General features: G+C 43.1%; 1 protein-coding gene across 1 annotated transcript in view; it reads right to left on the bottom strand.

Annotated features, from left to right (window-relative positions):
- Positions 1 to 6132, bottom strand: part of Katna1 (katanin catalytic subunit A1) — a 37949-nt gene extending 31817 nt beyond the window's left edge. Inside the window, exon 1 of the mRNA XM_021174288.1 lies at positions 6015 to 6132. The gene's annotated coding sequence lies outside the window, so the exon portion shown is untranslated. The remainder of the gene's footprint in view (positions 1 to 6014) is intronic.
- Between the last annotated feature and the right edge of the window lie 998 nt (positions 6133 to 7130).

Raw genomic sequence — 7130 nt, 5'->3', positions numbered from 1 at the left:
AACCCCTAGCTTCCAAGCCTCGTGGTCGAATCCACTGTCTCCTGTGTGAGATACGTTTCGACCCGGAGCTCCGCCATTAAAATACCTCGTGTTGTTACATCAAAAAAAAAAAAAAAGGGTTGGGTAACAAAAATCTTAGACATAGAACAATGTCTAATTTGGATACCATTTTATTAAAGTAAAAATTACTTATGCTACATAAACACTTTAAAATATATACATGCATATCTAAGTATATTGAATGTGCCAGTCAAAAGAGGGTGAGGAGGAAAAACTGAATCAAAGAATCAGGTGCAAGGATACACACCTGTAATCCTAGCACTTAAGAATTCAAAGCCATCCTCAGCTGTGTATTGAGCTTTAAGGCCAACCTGGGCTATATGAGACCTGAATTTGTGCTTGTAAGCAGGCAAAAAGGTTGGGGGTGGGGGAAGAGGATTTTCCTCTTGGGATTAAACTATGACTTCTATCCTACTCACTGTCTCTTTTGTATCTGCTCAAAGGAAAACCAGCTATTATGTGGCAAGTTCCTCTGTGAAGTGGCTCACATCACAAAGAAATGAAGACAGTCCCAGGCCATCAATTAGTGATGAACTAAGTTTCTTACATCAAATGGGCATGAGTGGCTAAGTCCTGTTAACATTATGCATGAGCTTGGATCCTTCTTTGGTTATGTCTGGAGATGACTGAAGCCTTGGATAACGTCATTACAGCTTTGTGGAAAACAGAATCAGAGGTAGCCACAAAGCCACACATTCCCTATTTTAACAATAGGCTATGCAATAACTGATGCATACAATACAGGTTAGGTCTAAGCTAATGTCACCTCATCAGCATCTGAAGTCCAAAAGGAAAAAAAAAAAAAAATCCCAGGAGAAATGAGTGCCAGAAGTTATGACCACTCATGTTGCACCTCAATAAAAGCTCCAGAAGAGCAGAGCCTACAGCTTTTATTTGTTGACTATATCCTTAGCACCCAGGACCCTGGTTGGCACACAAATCTCAAAATACCCTCGAAGGCTGCCTTAACTACAAACCCTCTTCCTGGGTCTAGCTTCTGATCCCCAAAACTCTCACATCCCACCAAGCTGGGACTACCAAGTTTTATTCTTTTGTTGAGATTTTATTTTATGTACCAGGGTGTTCTGCCTGAATATCTGAACACCTAGTGCATGCAGTGCCCACAGAGGTCAGAGGGTGGCATCAGATTCCAACACTGAAATCGCAGATGCTTGTAACAGCTACATGGGAGCTGGAAATCAAACCTGGGTCCTCTGGAAGACTGAGCCATCTCTCCAGACCCATTCCATTATTGTGTGATTACTTCTACCTTGAAACTATCTTTGCCCTATAGCAATGCCTAGTCTGGGCAGCAGCATTGAAAGAGAGGAACCTGCCCAGCTCTGGCCAGCTCTGGAAGTGTACAGTAGACCTGTATGGCCCAGGCAGCAGGTCTCTCTGACTTTTTTTTTTGATGGTCATGGTCAAGGCTCAAAGCCCAAAGAAGTTATTCCTAGCCTTCTTCAATGGTATACTGTTTTGAATTTCTCTTTCTAGTCAGATAAAATTCCTTTTGAGCCAAATCTGTTTCTTTTCTTCAGAGAGGGAAGTGGAAGGACTTCATTAGCTCTGGTTGGCCTAGAACCACAGTGACTCTCTTGCTTAGCCTCCCAGATGACAGGATTACAGATGTGAGCTTTCATGCCTAGCTTGATATTTTCCTAACGAACAAATAATGCAACATCAGTCCAAGGCTACATTAACAGATGGCATGCACAGTCCTTGGCTATCAAAAAAAAAAAAAAATCAAGCCGGGCGTGGTGGCGCATGTCTTTAGTCCCAGCACTCGAGGCAGAGGCAGAGGCAGGCGGATTTCTGAGTTTGAGGCCAGCCTGGTCTACAAAGTGAGTTCTAGGACAGCCAGGGCTATACAGAGAAACCCTGTCTCAAAAAACAAAAACAAAAACAAAAAACAAAAACCCAAATCAGAACAAAACGAAACCCAAAGTGTTTATGGATATACTGACAAAGCACTCTTATTTCACTAAAAGTTAGATTAAAAATCATCATTTCTCTATTACTCCAACAGTATCTAAGCCAGAATATTAACATCTGTATTTTTGACATTCTTCAGTTTCCATTATCATTGCTCAAATTCCACTGCAGAAGAACAGAAACTGGGTTTATCTAGCATAGTATCTGGCAGAATTTGAGGAAGTGTCTATAAAGAGGGAAAAACTAATAGACAAGATTTTAACTACTATTAGTTATAAACGGTACCCACTGGCTCAAGGTTAATGTAAACACTCCCCCACCCCCAAAACCCAGTTGCCTCAAGATTGAGCATCTTAGCTCTTAGAAAGACAATCTGCTGCTTCATCTTACTCAAGCCTTCCTTTACACTAACTACCCAATACTCTGTTTACAAGACAAGTATAATTGTGGCCAACAAGCTACAGCAGGAAATTCTAATTTAAGCAGAAATTTAATTACATGCAAAAAAGTCACAGCTGTATCAAGCACTCTTAATATCTGCCCAAGTAAAGTTCCTCTACAAAGAGACGAAATAGCCACCCCCCCCCCACACACACACACCCATGTACAACTGGAAAAACCAGTAACTAAAGAGCTCCAGAAGAGGCAGCAAATCCAAGCACTGAGCACTAAGATCTAACCACCAGCCTCACATGAGGCCCTCCCTGCTCCACATCTACATAGAACGACATAGTTGGTCCACATCTGCATAGGACATCATAGCTGTCTAATTTCTAAAGGTATGTAAGGCTGGACTCCACTGAGAACTGCTAATTTTACTCTAACATGCATGGGTCAATCATTCAAGAACCATTTACAGAGCACCGTGGTTTTGTTTGGTTTTGTTTGGTTTTTGTTTTTTTGAGACAGGGTTTCTCTGTATAGCTCTGGCTGTCCTGGAACTCACTTTGTAGACCAGGCTGGCCTTGGACTCTGAAATCTGCCTGCCTCTGCCTCCCGAGTGCTGGGAGTAAAGGTGTGCACCACCACGCTCGGCTGAGCACCGCGTTTTAAAAGAATTGCTTTGAAGATAAAAAGACAGAAGGAGATGAGCAGCTGAGGTAGTGAAGGCAGAGGTCATCATCGGCTGCAGAGCCAGCCTGGACTATATGACAGTCTGTTTCAAATATATACACAAGGAGGAAATACTAGCAATAGACTTTCTAAGAAAAAACAAAAAGTGTGTGGCAAACCAGGCGTGGTGGCGCACTCCTTTAATCCCAGCACTTGGGAGGCAGAGGCAGGCAGATTTCTGAGTTCAAGGCCAGCCTGGTCTACAAAGTGAGTTCCAGGACAGCCAAGGATATACAGAGAAACCCTGTCTCGAAAAACAACAACAACAAAAAAGTGTGTGGCACAGTGCATGTGCAGAGGTCAGAGGACAAATAACCGTGTGGAGTAGACCCTCCTGGTTTCTGGAATTGAACTCAGGCTGGCAAAGCACCCTCAAATGTACTAGAGACAAACAAGTAATTTCAGGAAATTTACCTCTAGAATATCAGGAGTTAGTTATTGCCAGTCAATGGCTGACAAGAACAGTCACTGACTATGAGCCACAGATGCTGGCCGGCTGGCCACCCATGTACACACAGACAACACTAACTGGTCTCAAAGGCTTATTAATAACAATGGGAGTTTATTAATAAAACAACATAGGATCTGAAGTTGGGGAGATGGAAACACTTGGGGGGGTGTTGGAGGTAGTGTTGAAGGGATACAATCAACATACATGGTGTAAATACATGAAATTTTCAGAGTAAAAATATTTAAAAGAAAATAGTAGTGACTGTGTAGCAATTATGGAATTATGATAAAGACAAAAAGAAATTAGACTTTGAAATTCCTTTTTAGGTTTTGTGGAAAGGATATGGTAGGTTTTATTTATTTATTTATTTATTGCCTTATTTTAATGGGAGAGCACAAGAAGCCAGAATGTTTCTAAAGCATAGTCTGAAAATATCAGCTTTATACAACAATACAGTAAATTCAACAAGATCCTCTGATCCTTAATATTTATCAGAATTTTAATTTCAGTTTCAAAATCAGATACAGACTTCTTTGCAGATTTTATTTACATGCACACACGCACGCCCTCGATTCCAATGCTGGAAGGCTAAAAATCTTTGAATATTTATCTGCATAGATAGAGGATGTAAACTCAGTGTGTGACAGTTTAGCATGTGCAAGGCCTGGAGTTTGATCCACAGTACTAAAAAAGTAAAACAAAAATAACAAAAGTAAACAATCAGTCTATTAAATGTATCTCCTGGAAAAAAAGGAAAATTAAAAACACATAAGGCCTGCCCTGGGACTGGCAAGATGGCTTAGCAGGTGAACAGCCCTTGACACCCAGGGTAACAACAACTTGACCTGTAAGATGGAAGGAGAGAACCGACTGCTCTGAAATATCCAGGCAATTCTCCAGTTCCTGTGCTGAGGGTGTAGGTTCTGGTCCCAGCTCTCACAACTGCAGTTCCAGAGGACTCAATGCCCACTTCTGGCCTCCTCAGGCACATAGGCAGTGCACATACATACATGCAACAAGTATTCATAAGCAAAAATAAATGATTCTTCAAAACAAAACAAAAGGGAGCTAGAGAGACTGCTTGGTGGGCAAGGTGCTTCTGCTCCTGCATAGAGAACCCTAGTGCTTCCCAGTACCAATGATCCCGGTCAATCACTCCAGCATCGGATCCTCTTGCCTCTGCTCTATACTGCCTTGTACACTTGTACCGTCAAGGAAAATGAGCATCAGCCGGGCAGTAGTGGCACACGCCTGTAATCCCAGCATTTGGGAGTCAGAGGCAGACAGATTTCTGAGTTCGAGGCCAGTCCTGGTCTCCAGGACAGTCAGGGCTACACAAAGAAACCCTGTCTCGAAAAACAAAAAAAAAAAAAAAAACGAAAGAAAGAAAGAAAAGAAAAGAAAAGAAAAGAAAAGAAAAGAAAAGAAAAGAAAAAGGCAGGCATCACTGTTCTCTTGGGAGCTAATTACATAAAAAGTACTAATTACTACTAAATAAAAGCTTGAACTGGGGGTAGTGTAGCCGCCTGTAATCCCAATACAAGGCAGAAGCAAGAGTTTCAGAAGTTCACGGCCAGTTTAGGCTACAAAGGACACTGTCTATAAATAAATAAACAAATAAGGGCTGGCAACAGTTACAAGCCTAGCCTACATCCACTACAAGGCAGAGGCAAAAGGATCAGGAGTTAAGGGCCAGCTCTGGCTACAAGAGACAGACCGACCGACAGACAGAAAGAAAGGAAAGAAAAGAAAGAGAAGAGAAGTCTTCGTTTGTATGCCACTGCACCCACATACTGAATGAAACAAATGCTTCCTGGGATAAATTTTCTCCATAGCGCCAAATCAAAAAAGCCAAAAGCTTTCATGAGAACACTAGGCTCTCAGATTAAGAAACTAACCCCAAGTGTGCGTGGTGGCGCACACCTTTCATTCCAGCGCCAGGAGGTAAAGGAAGGCGAATCTCTGAGGCTAGTCGGGTCTACAGAACAGCCAGGGGGAGAAAGAACGTCAATAGTATCACCTTTAAAAGCAACAAAAACTAAACAAACGCCGGTGAGCTGGCTCAGCTGGTAAAGGCATTTGCCTAGCATGCCGGGCTACCCGAGTTCAAATCTAGGACCCTCGTAAAGGCGGATGGAGGGAAGCGACCCCAGAAAGCTGTCCTCTGACCTCCACTCACGCGCCCACATCTACACCATACTCACACAATAGCAATAAATCTAAAGCTAAAAACAAAGGCCAACACAAAGTAGAAACAACAGAAAGAAGTAAGCCACCAGAAAGCAGTGCCACTCCAACCTAACAAAGTATTCGAAAAGAAGCTGAACCCCAACCTCCAGGCTCTGGGGATTTTACAAGGCGGAAGTTTCGGGATGGGGGCGTGAAAGCTTCGAACGCGTTCCCAGGTCGGGTGTCGCGGGGACGGAACAGGGAGCTTGGAGGTCCGAGCACTCACCTGGCGCAGCCCTGGCTACACTCCGCAGCTCCCGGTCGCGACCAAGTTGAAATAAAACCGGGAAAGCCCCTCTTATAAAGGCAGTCCTCGCACCCACGGGGCCACGCCCCGGAAGTGAGGGCTCTACGGGCGTGCGCGCGCAGGCGGAACCTGCGGAGGGGCGTGACCGAGCTCGGGGTGCTTCTGCGCACTGTGCGCCACCGCTAGGAATGGGAGTAGGCGTGGGGAAGGGAAGTAGGCGGGGCGAAGGACTTGGCAATACCCCGCCTACTTCAGTACTTACTCTGTGGACCATTATCTCTTCCCAGGGCTTCTTCACTCTGCCTTAGCGGGAGATTTACACTAAGCTGATCTGAGGTTAGGAGGTCAGGGTCTCTCTTACAGGTGTCAGTGCCCAAGCAATTCGTTTATGACAAATCTTGCTTTAGAACCCGGTACTTAGATTATGTAGCCTGGGACCCATGTGTCAGGGTAACACCAATACTCTTCAAGATATGCTAAGAGGTGAGATTTTATTTCCAATTCCAGGTGATCCATCACCCTCTTCTGCTATCACAAGACACAGGGCACCAACTGGTACACATACATGCATGCAGGCAAGCCACTGCATATATGAAATAATGTTTTACAGGGCTTAAAGTCTTCTAAATTTTTCACCCAAAATAGAAAATATATTTTCTGCTCTAGTAGATGTGAATGTTAGTGTCACAGAGCACAGAAAACTATTATCAGCACATCAGCAAGAATAAAAAAGACCACTTAGAGAGATATAGATCAATTACTCCAAGAGATGGATTTATAATCTACATGAATGCAAAGGTCTGTTAATTTATAAAACCGGGTCATGGTTTAAAAGCTTCTCAAAGGTGCAAAATGAATGTATATGGTATACTTAAATATATAGGAAATCCTAGAACCTACAGGATGAATCTGGAGTAACAGTAATCAGAAGTATCTGGTGTGGGAGTTAGTTAGGAGTTGGGGTGATGTTCTGTAGTGGAGATGTTTTCCCAGGTGTACAGTTTTACACATGAAATGAATGTTGTCATTTGAGTTTATGTAAATTATACCTCAGTGATGTTTTGCTGTTGTTGTTTGTTCCTTGGATATTTTCTT

The sequence above is a fragment of the Mus caroli genome, chromosome 10 (assembly GCF_900094665.2).
Source record: "Mus caroli chromosome 10, CAROLI_EIJ_v1.1, whole genome shotgun sequence".
Lineage (NCBI taxonomy): Eukaryota > Metazoa > Chordata > Mammalia > Rodentia > Muridae > Mus > Mus caroli.
This window is presented reverse-complemented; position numbering and strand designations above follow the sequence as displayed.